Here is a 16,833-nt window from a genome sequence, read left to right as displayed (position 1 = left end):
CTAACACCTGTTGCAGATGCTGTTGCTGAGGACCTACTTGACCGCTGGACGCAGAAAACTCTAGAGAAGACAGATCTAATCCATAGTGATCCAAAAAGAGATCAATGGTTGTTTGGGATGGAGGTGGGGAGGATTGACCGGGAGGAAGCATGAGGGTACCTTTTGAGATGGTGACCACATTTATCAAAGTTCATCCTGTGAACTTAGAGTGTATGGCTCATGTTGTCACCTTAAATAGGTCAAATAACTTCTCTATGTCGCAGTTGTTTCAAAAGGTGAAGTAAAAGCCATATACTTAAGATACACACACACAAAAAGCTGAGATGTAGCATGCCTACGGTGAGCTGTTTGAAAAAGGGTTTTATTTACAAATGAATAGTTGTTGCATATAATTTTCAATTGTGAGTTTGCTTTCAAATAAAGGTGTTTCTGCTGTGAGGTACTTGAAAGCACTCCCTTGCAGAATCTTAAAGGAAAATGAAACTGGGACCCACAACTCAAAATCTATGCAATGTTCTCATCTGAGCAACAACACCAAAAAACAATAATCATCCTCGTAGAAAATACCAGTCCCACTAAAATGACATTTTATTCCTACTAAATAAAGCAATGCTATTATAAATATGGGAATCTCCCCCAAAAGCTCAAGTTTGTATGATGAAGGAGGGTGAAGAAGGACTGAGTTTCCCCATTTACAGAGAGAAAGGGCAAATGCTCAAAGATCAAAGGACCCACAGTTAAATACTTCTAAAGTAGAGCTTGTGTCCAGGCTGGGGGAGGAGTAACAGGACAGACAGGCAACACACGCACCGCCATATTCTCTCACACTCGCTCTGTGCAGCTCTGTGAGTGGATTTTGCCTTGCGCTGCATTTCTTGGTTGCAGTTGCTGGAGAAAATCCACATCGTCAAAGAGTGTGACTTTCACTTTATACAGGCACCGTTCTCCAACTTACCAATCATGCGTGAGCCGATCGGACTTACAGAAACACGTGTCAGAGGAGCAGAATAGACTGTGCTTTTTGTTTAATCTTTGAGCTCAAAAGTCAATTCCTCAGGAGGACTTTTCCCGGCCTCTTGCCCCAGCCCAGACCAGAGCTGGCCAGGCTCACATTCTCAGAGCTGTCTGTACATTTCCCTTACGTTTATGTCTTTGTGAATTACCTTCCCTTGTCTGACTCTGCCATGGGTTGTCATGGTGGATTTTTACTCACTACTATAGCCTTAGCACCTACCACAGCGCTTAGGCTCAAGAGCTAACCCGATGTTGGGTGACAGAAAAGACTTATTTAATTAATGAAATGTTATGGTACCATTAAAGAAACACTTACTTGCCCTCAGCTAGGGTCTTTATAAAATTAAACTTTATAATACTGTTCTTTTTCCTTGTGCCCTTGTTTTCTTTGTGTTTAAAATAAGAGAGAGAAAGCCCAGATTATGGATGGATCCACCCTGTTGGTGGCAGTGACAAAAAACAGTGGGCAGATAATGAGCTTGAAAGATGAACAAAATAATAATTGTCACTGTGGTTACCAGTTCCCTGTTGTAAAAGGTTATCAAGTGAGCCTGGTTAAATCAATGTGAGCCCCACCTGGCTTCACCTGTCAAACTAGGGCTGCCTTAAGAAAGCCATTGAAAATAATATTATTACAACAATTTGTTTCCATAAAATTAGTTCGGTGATTTACCACGTACCTTACTTCTCATCGTAAATGGTACTAAAGGGGAATGTGTCTCACACAGATTAGACCACAGCACCTACACAACTTTGTAACGAGTAGACAAAGAAAAGGAATCAATACAGCAAATACTGCTTTATTTTTTTCCCTTCCAAAGTGCTACACCCTTGTCCTTTCTTCCAGATTCTACAGAGTACTGGGGTGTCTCACTGGCTCACTCGGAAAAGCATGACACTCTTGATCTCAGGGTTGTGAGTTCAAGCCTCACATTGAGTGGCGAGCCTACTTAAAAAAAAAAAAAAGATTGTTCCAAACTTCTACAAATTATTGAGGTTGAAATTATCATAGAAGTCACTGATGAATAAGCTAAGGCCCAGAGAAACAACATATGATTCTTCCCAGGATCATCCAAAGACTTTATGGAGAGCTGGGGTTAGAATTCAGATGGTCTAACTCCCTATTCAGTAGAACTGAGTGAGTTTTAGTTGATCCTGAGTCTTCTGAGTAGAGATTTCTGCACATCTTCCTTCTTTCTCCTCTTTTTAGAATAGGGTTTTGATTTCTGAAAATGTGCCATAAATCATGACAGTCTGATATGAAAATCTAATGCTGTTCTTCTGCTGTATTGCAATTTGCCAGATTATTTCTTCTGTGTATAGTGGGGGAAATGGGAAATTGATTTTCAATGGGTGTAAAATTTGTGTTATATAAGATGAGAAAGTTCTGGAGACCCACTGTAAAACCTAGTACTTACAGTTAACAATACAGTGTTGTTCAGTTCCAGATGTGTTAAAAGAATAGAGCTCACGTTACGTGTTCTTACCACACACACACACACACACACACACACAGAGGGAAATTTTTGGAGGTGATGGATATGTTTGGTACCTTCGTTGTGGTGACGGTATTATGGGTGTAAGTTGTATGCATATGTGTAAACTCATCAAGATGTATACATTAAATGTGTGCAATTTTTTGTATATCAGTTAAACCTCAATAGAGCTAAAATTAAAAAAAAATCTTTCAAAACAAAAACCAGAAACAATGAAGTCTGCACATGGTGCATGGCTAAGGCATTACTAATCAGTGATTAGTAATTGGGGCATTAGTTAGTGTCCCCCAAGTCTCCCAGATGTACTTTCAATGAAAGGTAAATTGTAATCATAGTTTCACAAACAACTAAGCTAGTTCAAAGAGGGTCTTTTGAACACTATCGATCAATGGGATTGGCTTGGAGTTGACATTCAAACACATAATAGCAAATATATACTTTGCAAGCATTTTACATGTATGTATAATTTACATACAATATATACCATGTCAAGCATTTTTCTAAGTGCTTTACAATAATCCTATAAGAGTATTGCTGATTTTATCTCCACTTTAAAGATAAGGAGAATGAGGCACAGAGAGTTTTAACATTCTTTTCTAAGGTCACACATGAGCAAGGATTGTTGGAACTTGGGATTCAAACCTGCACTGGCCCCAGAGTGCATGCATTGAGGAATTCTGCATGAATGGATCAAGACACAATTCAGAGGGGCAGTGTGACAGCCGTGGAAGGCCGTTGCTCACATCTCCATTCATTTGCAGGAAGTTCAATACCTGTAGGCCTTAGCTATTGCAGGGTCCACAGACTGTGAATGGATGCCGCTCTCTTTCGGGGCAGTCCCCTGCCTCATCCATGAGATGAGCATATAGGACCCAGAGCGGGACTGCTGAAATCAGCAAGCTTTCTGGATGTAATGGGAGCTCCTTACTGGGTTAACAGAGCCTCTCAGATCTGCCCGGTGGCCTGGGGCTGTCCCTGCTCTATCGTGCTTCCTTTCCATTCCTGCTTTCGCAGATGGTACCCCCAAGAAGCTCCACGCACCAACTCTGTCTCGGCATGCACTTCCCAGAGGAAGGAGCCGGCAATCCCGGGCAAGTGTCCGACTAAGATCTCATCCGCAAGGAAAGAGTTCGACACCGTAGTAACAAAAATCTGAACCTGAAGGAGATGAGTGCAGACCCCAGCGCGTCCAAGTTGTCTGACCAGATGGGGGTCAAGTACAAGCTGGAAGCTGGATGGCGTCACTGTGTCACTTTAACACTACACCACCAGCCTCAGGGTGCTTGGCCACTTCGGTGACAACGCCTTCACCCTCCCTGAAGAACTGATTTCAACCTTATGCTCGGATACCTGCTTTCCTTTTGTCATTTCAGCAGCAGCAAAGGAATGAGCTCTGACTTAACCGCGGAACACTGACATTTGGGCAGCCCCGCTTAGAAGAGAACACGACGCCCTGCGCCCCACGCGACTCCACAACTGAGCGGACACGTTCCCATTTAAGAGGCAGACATTTTGCCTTTTCAAAAGGCCACTAACCTTTTATGTTCCATCAAAAAAAAAAAAAAGAGGCTTTGTTTAATGGACTCCCTGGTAAAAATTAGAGAGTCATCTCGTTGGAAAGACAGGAAGATGGCAACGCATTCGGGCTTCTCTACCCTGGGTTCAGCCTCCTGGAAATCGAGGTAGATTGCAAATTATGGTTAAAAGATAAAGGCAGGAGATGATCTGCAACGTTTTAAGTTGTGTGAACAAGTATGAAAGACACCTTTAGGGAGAGACGTTGCACAGTCTTCACAGAGTAGACAGGCACACCACCACGACAATGGCATTGGTAGTTAAGCTCCTCTGATGGCAAGCGATAGATGGCAAGTCCAGCCTAGGGAAGCCAAAGGGAAGTACTGGAAGAACGTGGGGCTCAGAGAAAGCACGGAAGGCTGGCAAGCGGGAGCCAGAGCGGTGATCATACAAGAACCTTATGACCAAGGAGCCTTGTTAGGGCGGGAAGAAAGTCCAACCACTTCCAGCGTTATTGTCCTTCTGCTCAAGATTCAAGTTCCAGGCAGAGAACAGCAGATTGGCCTAATTCGCGTCATTACCCAGTTCTTGGGGAGGAGTAGACAGGACTCCTGTTTATAATCCCAACAGACAGTAGCTGCTGGGGAAGAGATAATTCCTAAAAAGGAAATGAGGTTACTTTAAAAAAAAAAAAAAAAAGGAAACAAAAGAAGGAAACGAGTGCTGAATAGTCATATACCTTTACTTTTTTGAATATAATTTATTGTCAAATTGGCTAACATACAGTGTATACAGTGTGCTCTTGGTTTTGGGGGTAGATTCCCGTGAGTCATCACTTACATACAGCACCCAGTGCTCATCCCAACAGGTGCCCTCCTCATTGCGTGTCACCCGTCTTCCCCTCTCCCCCATCAACCCTCAGTTTGTCCTCTGTATTTAATAGTCTCCTATGTTTTGCCTCCCTCCCTGTCTGTTTGTAACTATTTTTTCATGGTCTTCTTTAAGTTTCTCAGGTTCCACATATGAATGAAAACATGTGATGTCTGTCTTTCTCTGACTGACTTATTTCACTGAGCATAGTACCCTCTAGTTCCATCCATGTTGCTGCAAATGGCAGGGTTTCATTCTTTCTCGTTGCCAAGGAGGATTCCATTGTACATATAAACCACTTCTTCTTTATACACTCATCAGTTGATGGATATTTGGGCTCTTTCCCTAATGTGGCTATTGTTGAAAGTGCTGCTATAAACATTGGGGTGCACGGGCCCCTCTGAATCAGCACTCCTGTATCCTTCGGATAAATACCTAGTAGTGCTATTGCTGGGTTGTAGGGTAGTTCTATTTTTAATTTTTTGAGGAACCTCCACACTGTTTTCCAGAGCGGCTGCACCAGTTTGCATTCCCACCAACAGTGCAAGAGGGTTCTCGTTTCTCCACATCTATAGTCTCTCCAGCGTCTATAGTCTCCCGATTCGTTCATGTTAGCCACTCTGACTAGCGTGAGGTCGTATCTCGGTGTGGTTGAACCATCAAATAACTTGAACTATTTAATAGGTTATATCACTTTCCAGTTAGTACCAGTGAACAAATTCTTGAGGCCGATCAGCCTCCAGCTGAAGGCACAGAGTGCAAATAAGAGACACCTATTAGGACTATTGGATCAGTTCTTTGAGAAAGATATAGATAAAGTAGAGTATCTTTTGTGGGGGGTGGGGGGGTGGGGGGAGTACCAGGATGGTAAGAGAACCATCCTGATAAAACCATAGGATAAAAATTATTATACAAAGAAGAGTTGAAGGAATAGGAATTTTTTGTCAGGAAGAAAAAGTCTCAGGAGAGAGAGCATAGCTGCCATCACATACTGGTCATGTGTCATTGGCTTTCTCTGTCTTCCCAAGGAGTAGATTTGAAACCAATGATGTTTGGAACCAAGGGGTAGATTTCAAGTAAATGAGATTGAGTTTCGGTCTGCCTTCCCTGGATGCCAAATGCTAAAAGAATTCCTATTGTAAAGAAACAAAACAATACCAAAAAGTTAGACAGAGCTGAGGTTGAGAAATTATACAAAAAGATAATTGAGCTTGATAGAACAATAGTAACAATAATGGCTATATCTTTAGCACATACTATATGCTGGGCACTATGCTCTATTCCTTAAATATCCCTGCCTCTCAAACGTTCACACCCCAGCATCCTTAATGACAGAAGAAAGAGATTGCTTTCCTCCTGATCCACCCCTCCCGGAGTTGGGGGGGGGGGGCGGTGGGGAGGGCAATGCAAAAGAATCAGGGCAATGGTAAGATTGTCAGTAGTTCCCAGGTTCTACGTTAAAAATTTATGGGACTCTTTAGGCTGCTTCATAAGACATCAGTGTGTAAGTTTACAAAAAAAATACATTTTTTTTTGTCACCAAAATTTAATTTGAAACAATGGGTGCTACCCTGTATTTACCGTACGGGCTTGTGTAGGGGCCTCCTGGAGCATTATTGCCTCAGTCTGTGGGTATGCATACTCTAGTTTCTGAAGGGAAGTCAAATATTGAGGAGAGAATTTTTTTTTTCATATTTAGAACTGTCTGAAGATGAATGGACCACCTAGGGCAACTGACACATGGACAAGATGACTTCCGGGCCACTAAGGGTGAGTTCAAAACCAAGCCTGTGAACAGGAGTAGAGTCCTTCAATCACTCCTTTCATTTATCCATCAGAGGTTCTCTCAACCCCTGTCCTTCAGAATTGGACCCGAAGATCCAAGCATAGTGGCCGTGGCCAGCAGAGGGGAAAATAGCAAAAGGTCAAGGACCCATAGGAGCTGCCAAAAGGCTACCAAGCAGACTTCCTGACAGATAGGAGGAAACCCCTACTTTGCTACCGAACTAAATATGCGTTAAGTCCCATTTCTCCCATTCTTACAGAACCCCTTAATGTGTGTACCGTAAAACTTGTGTTAGTGAGCCAACAAAAATATTACATTTCCTAAATTATTCAAAGAGTTTGGAGCTGGAAGGAATCTTGAGATTAAGGTAGTCTAACTGTTGCGGGGTGAACTGGGGAGACCCGGGCCCTGGGGCCTCAACCCAGCCAGGCCCTGAGGAATCGTGGAAGCTTCCTGATCTTGTCACCAGAAAGAAGTCACAGCGGCACAGCGGATGAGTAATACACATGGGAAAGTTTATTAAAGCAAAAGGTACACTCTGGAGAGAGAGAGCTGGTGAGACCCAGAGAGAGAGAGAGAGAGAGAGAGAAAGAGCTGTGTCCTCAGGGTTTGGGTTTCTATCTTTTTTTTTTTTTTTTTAATTTTTTTTTCAACGTTTATTTATTTTTGGGACAGAGAGAGACAGAGCATGAACGGGGGAGGGGCAGAGAGAGAGGGAGACACAGAATCGGAAACAGGCTCCAGGCTCTGAGGCATCAGCCCAGAGCCCGACGCGGGGCTCGAACTCACGGACAGTGAGATGGTGACCTGGCTGAAGTCGGACGCTTAACCGACTGCGCCACCCAGGCGCCCCTGGGTTTCTATCTTTTATTAGCAGTTGTTAACTAAGGGAGGAATGTTCATCACTTAGGGCCAGGAAACAGGGTTTCAGCTTTTTCTTCCTGATTTGGTCAGGGGTTTCCTGTCATGGCACCACATCTTGGGCCTGTCTGGTTGGATGTGGCTTCTTGCGGAGAGCTGCCAGGACAGGCTCTGACTGTCCCAACAGCCAGCCATGACTTCGTTGCTGACCTCCAGCTGTCCTATTGGAACCTAGCTAAATGCCTACTCTAACCTAGCCTCCCTCCTTTGACAGCCGGGAAAGCTGAATTCCTATCAAGTAAACTGGCTTCACTGACATCACACAGCTTTAGGGGCAGTGTTGGGCCGTTTTATTTCCTAGTGGAGTACTGTTTTTGCAATGACAAGGTGGACAATAACGGAAGGAGGAGCTTTAAAATGGTACGCTCAAGGGGCGCCTGGGTGGCGCAGTCGGTTGAGCGTCCGACTTCAGGCAGGTCACGATCTCGCGGTCCGTGAGTTCGAGCCCCGCGTCGGGCTCTGGGCTGATGGCTCGGAGCCTGGAGCCTGTTTCCGATTCTGTGTCTCCCTCTCTCTCTGCCCCTCCCCCGTTCATGCTCTGTCTCTCTCTGTCCCAAAAATAAATAAACGTTGAAAAAAAAAAAATGGTACGCTCAAGGCACAGCCTACGTCCTGGCCCTGTGACCTTGAGCAAGTTGTTTATCCTTTCTGATCCTCAGTGTCTTGTCTGGAAGTGGGAATAATACCCACTTCAGCGGATTCCTCTAAGAATTTAAAGAGGGGATGTTTGCAAAGCAGTTAGCAGAGTGCCAGGCAAACAGAGGTTGCCTACAAAACTACTTTTGTTCTCCAATTTCCAGCCTTTCTTGCTTGGTTGTTTCCCAAGCCTTCCTGCTGATACGGCCCCCATGGTTTTAATCAGAAGCAGGGACTTCCCTCTCTTGTTTCCAAATCATATGATTGAGAGAGAGACCCACACACACAGAGGGAGGGGGAGAAATGGAGCCAATGCAGTGAAATATTAACAGTTGGGGAAACTGGGTGAGGAGAATCTCGCATTTGTTTGTAGTTGACTTGCACGTGTTCTTTTTGAGTTGGAAATCTTTGCTGAATAGTTTTTAACAGAAAGATAAACCCCACACCACTGCACGTTGTTCTTCTTCCATTCCAAAGCCCTATTGCATAGCAACTGGACTAAGGTTCTTAACCCACATGCGTCTGAAACTCCATATTGATAAGTGCGCCCTCCCAATCCCTTCTGTTCTAGAGGAAGTTAGGTTTGTGATTCCTCTTTCAGTTGTAAAACACATGAAACAAAGAGGAACCGTACCCAGGCCTCGGGCACAGGCTGGAGCTCAGAAGTGCCTCGGTTTGAATGATAAATATACGGTTACCCTATGTCAACCACTGATGAAGACGAGGTCATGAGCTAAATTGGAAAAGTCCCGATGTTCGGGAAAGTAATCGAGACTCTGTTTCCAAAATAGCACAGAATCCAGCTGAGAAGAAACCCAAATCAGTTTCCCTTTCACAGCGATTTAATGCCGCAGTTGAAAAAAAAAAAAAAATGATTTCGGAAGACATGTCCACCAGCAAATGAATCAGATACACGTTTTTCTTCATCTGATAGAGCCCCAAGATCCTGGTCAGCCGTCCATTTGGTAAGCAGAGATGGCTCCTAAGTGCATTATTTTTAAGTTTAGGAAGAGCCCTCTGTGTTTTGACATTTAAGTAATCTGTGGACCGTTTCTACAAGGGAAAAGGAGAACAATAGTGGTATCATCCTGATGAGCATTTTTTTCCTCTGGGCAACACGATCTTATGTGTTGTTCCTTGACGCGTAAGGTGGGAGTGCAAGGATAAATCCGAAGCAACTTCCCTGACCTCAGACCTCAGCCTATAAGTCATTCATTCACTCGCTTAGATAATAGGAACTTGCTGAGTTGCTCTTAACGCCCAATTTGCTGTGCTAGAAGTTGGCTTCCTGCTCTCAGTGGATTCACAGCCTAGTGGAGAAGACACACATGAGCAAGCGATTATAGGGAAGGTGGTAAGTTCTCTGTCCGGGTGCTGTGGGGAAACACGCGAGAGGGGCTCCACCCAGCCTAGTGGGGGCTTCCCAGGGAAAGTTGCATCTAAGCCGAGACCGGAAAGCCAAGGAAGAGTAAAGCAGGCCAGTTGAGCAGAATGTTTTCCAGACAGAAGAGACACTGTGTCTAATTATCCGGAGGCTAGAAATTCCAAGGAAGGGTGGGATGAGGGGAATAATGAGACTAGGAGACAGACTGAAAACACCAGATGCCATGCAAACGCCCTTGCGTGGAGGACAGGACTCCTTTCAACATGGTCCACATGGCTGCTTTCCTTGGCTTTGCTCTGACACACAGCCTTTCCCCTGGTGATAAGACTGCCTGGATCAAGTTGACTTTGGGAAAACCTGTGTTGAGGGTACGAGTCTTCTTTGGTGCCTTTTCCCTCCCCTGTTCAAGTCTGTTCCTCAATTTTGATATTATAGCAGAAGTAATTACCATTCATGGAATATTTCATACGTGCCTGGCACTCTCTTAAGTGCCTGACAGGCATTATTAAACCAATTCTCAAAAATGACCCTAGGGGCGCCTGGGTGGCTCAGTCAGTTGAGCATCAGACTCTTGATTTCAGCTCAGGTCATGATCTCAGAGTTTCATGGGTTCAAGCCCCGTATCCAGCTCTGCACTGACAGCACAGAGCCTGCTTGGGATTCTCTCCCTCCTCTCTCTCTCTCTCTCTCTCTCTCTCTCTCTCTCTCTCTCTCTCTCAATAAATAAATAAACTTAAAAAATGGTTAAAAAATAAACCCAAGGGGTGTTATTATTTCCCCTATTTTACAAATAAAGAAATTTGGGATTACATACGCCAGCTAGCTAACTTTCCTAAGGTCACAGTAGTAATCAACAGCAGATAATAGATTCCATCTGAATCCAGAGCTCCCCTTCCTAATCATCCTGGTACCCGACCCCCAGTTTCCTAGTTTGTAGACCATTCCCTGCAGAGATTTCCTCTCAAGTATGTACCAACTAGCAAATTAAAGGAGGTAATTATGGGCCCAGTATCCAGGAGATATTCAAAGTGCTAATGGTTATCTTAACCATTAACTGATAGAATTAGATACATTAACTGTGATTTTTGGACAGAGAACTCTTAAGACCACAAATGCCTTCAAGGCCCAAAGCAATGAAACTATTCTTACAGAAAGGTGACTGGCACCGGAATAGGAAATGGTAGCCATGGGACCCCCTTAAATCACACCATGGAAACAACGCACTACCTTCCTGCCTGTTGCTACGCTATTTCCTCTTGGATGATGCTTCTGAGGTCTTAGCAGAAACCCACGCTGCCACCACCAGTTTCTTTCCATGTCTCGTGAATCAGGGTGTTCTACGGGGGGGGGGGGGGGGGGGGGGGCAAAATTAGGCCTTTTCCCAAACCGTAATTGTAATAGCAGATGGAGAAGTAGGAATTTCCAGCCGCAGTCAGGAGGGAAATTTAGAACACCTTCATGCCATAAATGTTCTGAGTATTCTGTAACCCATAGAGCATGTCTGGTGTGTGTGTGTGTGTGTGTGTGTGTGTGTGTGTGTTTAATAAACAACAGAACTAGCTGTATTTAGAAAAAAAATACTTCACCTTTTGGAACTTAATTTTCTCCTATTCAAAAAAAAAGAAAGAAAGAAAGAAAAGCTGAGCAAAAATGATCCCTAAAGATCGCTCCAGGTCAAAACTCTTAAGAAACAAGCTTTTTTGTCTAAAACTTGTCTGGGTATATGCATGTAGATATAGAATAAGGTGGAAAGGAACCTGAGGGATCCTCCAGCCCTGTGAGACTGTCTCACTTCTGTTCTCTTTCCTTATCCCTAGCATAAAAAATACTCAGAGGTTTGCCACTCTTGACCCGCCCCAATCTGATTCTCTAATCCTTCCTAACGTTGTCTCTGACATGTGGTCAGTGATTGTACACAAACCGCAGAGGCCAAGAAGATTCCCACTACTGGAAACAGCCCCCTTATTTTTCAGATGCCTCCAGTTGCTAATGGCTCATCTTACACTGAGCCAAAACCCACTCCCCGTAATTTTACTTCCCAGAGAAAAACACTTTAGGCCACAGGAGAGGTGGGCAGGCAAAAGACAAGGCGACCCGGGATTTAACAAGCCACAGAGGGACAAGGGCCCTTATAGGTCTTCTTTGGGCATCCTTCTCATCAGATACGTCAAAAGTAATCTCTGTGAGGAGAGAAGACAAACATACTGACCTTGTGAACAAAAGGGTATGGGACGAAAGTGAGCCAGGCCTCCCTGTGAACAGGGAGAGCGTTCATGCTTTTTTATAAATAAAGGAAGAGAGGGGCCAAGGTCCAACCTATAAATGACCCAAGGGTCCGTCTAGTAATGAAAGAGAGAATGTGAAAAACTCTAATGAATCACCGTTTTGATTCAGGCTACACGGCAGACAGGACAGTGAAAAATGTGTCCCAGGAGTAAAGGTCGTGCCTATTAAGACAAGTGTGGAGTTGTTTGGAACACAGTTTGCCTGTGCTCTGATGAAAAGCCTTGCTGGTCATTCTCTACAGGGAGTGTCCCTTTCACTACCTACTGTCCCGGCAGGAGGAGAGGAGGCTGCGTCTGAAAAGATAAGTTGTAAGTAAAGTGCAGCATAGAGTGGCCACCTGCCAAGGGTCAAGGCAGGGGTCGGGGGTTACGGGCATTATCTTATTGGTCCCTTTTTGTCCTTCGAAGGCATGGAGTATTTCTGGTTGTGCATAAGGAACGCCGTTCTTGGGACAGAAGGCTTCCGCTCTGACTGGCTGCAAACTTGAAACAATCTCCCACCCTCTCTGTGGCTTCGGTGCCTGTCCCTGACCAGCAAGTGGAAGGTGCAACACAGGTCTTCTACCGGGGATGTGTATTTACTGTATTTGTATTACTTCCTCTATCATGGATGCTCTGCTCCCAAAATGCTGAGAAGGGACTGTGCCACCTTCCCTCCCCAAGTCGTTGCTGCCTAGCCAACAGCCATAGTGAGGACAGCACTGGAGAGGGGTCCACATTTGCTGGAGTCCCCATCCAGGGTCTTTTGTTGTTCAGGGCACCAACCGGTCCCGAGCTACTGAGGGAGCAAGCTCATTCCAGAGATCATGCATCATTCACAAAACCTATTATCACCTCCCTCTCTTGGGATTTTCGGAGCTTCCTAAACAAGTTCAAAGCCATGGTCAGTTTTCTCCATATTTTAGGGTGACCTTACCCACAGTCTATACTGGACCTGATGTGACCACCTAAAAGAGTTCCCAAAGGCCTTGAAACCAGAGAATAGATTAGTGTACCAAGGAATCCAAAAGTGGCCACAGAAACAAGCCACTTAGCTCACTGGTGTCAGAAGACTGGCAGATATTTGTAGCTAACCGTACGAAATCTCAGATCTGATTTTTTTTTTTTGGCACTCCTTAAATAAATGTTTCTTTATTTCTAAAATATATTTGGACATCTTGAATTTTAAAAAAAAGTAGCATCAATTTAAAAGCTTGATTCTTACCTTTTTTGTTTTGTTCTTATTTGTTTGACTTTATTTGATTGTGGTAAGAACACTTCACATGACATCTACCTTCTTAACACATTTTTAAGTGTACATGTTGTGGGTCAGATCTCTAGGATGCATTCATCTTGCTTGACTGAAACTTTATGCCTGTTTCCCCCTCCCCTCAGCCCCTGCCAACCACCATTCCACAACTTGATTCTAATAATTTTCCTGTGTTGTAAATACTTCATATAGGTGGAATAATGAAGTATTTGTTTTTCTGTGACTGGCTTATTTCACTTAGCGTAATGTTCTCGAGGTTTCTCCATTTTGCCATATGTTGCAGAATTTCCTTCTTTTTCAAGGCTGTATAGTATTCGTGTACCTATATACCACATTCTCTTCCAGTGGGTATTTAGGTTGTTTCCACATCTTGGAGATTGTAAATAGTGTTGCAGGGAACAAAGAAGTGCCAGTATCTCTTCCAGATCCTAATTTCAATTCTTTTGGATAAATATCCTAAAATGGGATTGCTGATTCATATGGTAGTTGTTTTGTTTTGTTTTTTTGAGAAATTTCCGTACTATTTTCTATAGGGTCTGCTTTTTTGTATTCCTACCAGTAGTATGCAGGAATTCTGATTTCTCCACATCCTCACCGCCATTTGTTGTCTTTTGAGTTTTGTGGGTTTTTTTGATAATAGCATCTGGACAGGTGGGATGTGATATCTCATAGTGATTTTGATCGGCATCTTGCTGGTGATAAGTTACATTGAGTGCTTTTTCATAAACCTATTGACTGACTACCATACATCTTCGTTGGGAAAATGTCCGTTCAAGTCCTTAGCCCATTTTTCAATTGAATTATTTCAGACCTAATATTTTTTGAGATATCTTTCTTAATTTCACTTGTGCCAGCAAAAGCCAAAAGTAATACTGGAATGAAACAAAACTAATGGGTTTATGGTCAATGATCCTATCTTCTTCCCCACCCTCCTTCATGTGACTCGTCCAGAAAATGGACTATCCATTTCCAGCAGCCCTGATAGGCCATGAGTGGACCATGGGTAGATGGTCCATGGGACCCTGCTGCCTTCTGGATTGCTGACTGTACACAAAATAGATACATGGATATTCATCTGTCTCTAAAAGTTGGCTGAGCTCTCAGGAATCGTAGTAAAGCGTTTTAGTTTTTATAATTCCATTTTGACCATGGCCAGATATTCCCAATTATTTTAGGTTTTAGAATTTGCATTCAGAGCCAAAGAACATGGAAATGCAGCAGTACAGAAGGCCTCAAAAAGAAACCACTCCTTTCTTCCCATTTTGTTGTTCATACTGGTTTCGGCACACCATAGAGTCCATAGTTCAGTCTCATTACTAACAGAAATATTGACAAAAACTCACTGATTCACCTAAGTACATACACGTCAGAAAGTCTGTGTTAATTATAGTAACCAAAAACAGTTCCTTCCTTGTGACTTTCATGAATCATACAAATTATATATTATTTAATTTCTCTACTTGTCCAAATTAATTCAAGCACATGCTATACCACTAAAGCTCATTAATAATGTATTCTGTCTAGCTCCATTAAAGTCATTTCTATTCATCATTCTTGGCCAAGTAACCCAAAGACCCTTAAGTATTTCAAAGTATATTCTAAAAAGAGTTATTGTTTTTTTCCATTTTAGCACCTAATTTCCCCACCGATCCACGCTTCACCTGTTCTTTCCATTTTCGCATTCACTGTCTTCTCGGATCCACGTCCCATGTTGTGGTTTTCTGTTCCTTTTTGATTTGTCTTATGTCTGTGGCTGATAGTTTCAACTCCTTCCCATTCGCCATTCGTATCCTTCCCCCCTGACATCTGCTGCCACGGGCTGCCTTTTGTGTCCCCAGCTTCAGGGCACGGCTTCCCTTCCATTTTCCTTCCTCCCTCACTGTCCTCTGTTCTGCCAACCTCTTTGTCTTTTGTACTTCCGGCCAGACGCAGCTTGGGCTTTAAGAAGCCAGCATTCTGGCCACAGCTAACGATCCAACAGCTCTTTAAGGCTGTAGGCGGCTTGTAACATTCAAGCAAGAAAGAGAAGTGCAGGGAGAACACTGTGCCACAACCCTCACGGTAATGTCAGTGTCCTAGAAACGTAATAGGGAGCAACTCTCTTTAGTGTTCAAACTGGCTCGCCTCATTCAGCAAACAGATCGTGCGCTCAGGCCCCCAGAGTGGGAGCTGGGGGCCTTTCCCCTTCCAACGCAGTTCGGGTTTTGCTTGTGTTGTATCGCCTTGTGTCCGTTTGTTTACCAAGAAAGTGAATTCTCTTCTTTGTACTTTTCAGTTTGCCCACCTCCCTGGCTGGGAGATTATCTGGCACTTACTAAATCTCTGACACGGGAGGCAATGGTTTATTCCCACCCGGTGGCACCACCGTGGGGGGGATGTGCCGGGAGACGTGGGGTCGCCGGCACAGCAGGGCCAGCGTGAACTCACGGGGCGTTTCCCAAGCAGCCTCAGCCTGTCGAGCCACACGGACTTCTGAGCACTGAATAGTTCTCTGTCGGAGTTTGGAGATGATACGGGGACTTCTCAGACATCGTCCCTGCTTTCCAGGAGACAGCAGTTTCGGTGGGGCAGCAAGACTAATGCAAACCGAAAAGCTAAAGGAAGCAGGTGAGGCCACGTGCAAGAAAGTGAAGAAGACAGTTTGTGAGAGCAGCTGCGGGAAAACAAGACTGGGGAAAACAAGGAGAGCCTTTTGCTGTGAACCGGGCCAGGAAGAGGGGGGCTTTAGATAAGGGGCCCAGAGGGTCCGGAGGATGCTGGGCTGTGATGGTGACATTACTGGGCACACCACACGTTGGGGTGCCCTGGGTACGTGTCCTCGGACCTTTTGCCGTCTTCTGAGTTCTTCCCCGTGGCTTCAGTACTATCTAATCTAGGGGTGCCTGTGTGGTTCAGTCAGTTGAGCCTCCGACTTGGGAGGTCTTGATCTAGCCGTTTGTGAGTTCAAGCCCCGCGTCGGGCTCTGTGCTGACAGCTCAGAGCCTGGAGCCTGCTTTGGATTCTGTGTCCCCCTCTCTCTCTCTGACCCTCTCCTGCTCGTGCTGTCTATCTATGTCTCTCAAAAACAGAGATTAAAAAAAATTTAAAGGACATTATCAATTTCATAGTCATGATTATATGAATGTATATTGTATCGCATCAAAAGGTGCCTGTCTGGTGACTCTAAGTGGTGCTAAATTTGGTCACTGAGTTGAGGTACTGACGGCCAGATCTTTCCGTTGTAAGGTACATTTCTCCTTGTATGATTAGAATGAGTGAGTGAATGAATGAATGAATGAATGAGTAAATAAATAAATACATAAATAAATAAAATCTGTGGCATGATATTTTGCCAGTGGTTTGTAACTGGGCTGCTGATTAGAAATCACCTGGGAACTTCTAAATAGTTTGATGCCCAGAATCCATTCCAGACCAATTCTATCAGAATGTCTGGTGCTTGGACCTAGATGTCATAGTTTCCAAAGCTTCTCAAAGATTGCGGCAAGCGGTTGACTTTGAGAATCCCTGATCCGATGGTTTTAGCAACTACCGCTGATCTCTACCAGATCCTTAACTTAATTGTTTTCCTTAGGGATTGAAAAGTGGTGATTTCCTAATTCTATAATTCTTTCTCCCGATACATGTTTAAAAGTTTTTCCTAATCAATGGGTGATTGTCTATTCTGAAGTACAACTGTA

The 16,833-nt window shown here is 44.1% G+C and overlaps 1 long non-coding RNA gene across 1 annotated transcript in view; it reads left to right on the top strand.

Annotated features, from left to right (window-relative positions):
* The window catches only part of LOC147576983 (uncharacterized), a 29,560-nt gene extending 22,815 nt beyond the window's left edge, over positions 1-6,745 (top strand). Inside the window, exon 3 of the long non-coding RNA XR_015240595.1 lies at positions 6,595-6,745. This is a non-coding gene — a long non-coding RNA (uncharacterized LOC147576983). The remainder of the gene's footprint in view (positions 1-6,594) is intronic.
* The last annotated feature ends 10,088 nt before the right edge of the window (positions 6,746-16,833 follow it).

The sequence above is a fragment of the Puma concolor genome, chromosome D1, assembly GCF_028749965.1.
Source record: "Puma concolor isolate L17-30 chromosome D1, mPumCon1.1.hap2, whole genome shotgun sequence".
Classification (NCBI taxonomy): domain Eukaryota; kingdom Metazoa; phylum Chordata; class Mammalia; order Carnivora; family Felidae; genus Puma; species Puma concolor.
The sequence above is the reverse complement of the archived record's forward strand: the minus strand, read 5'-3'. Positions and strand labels throughout refer to the sequence as shown.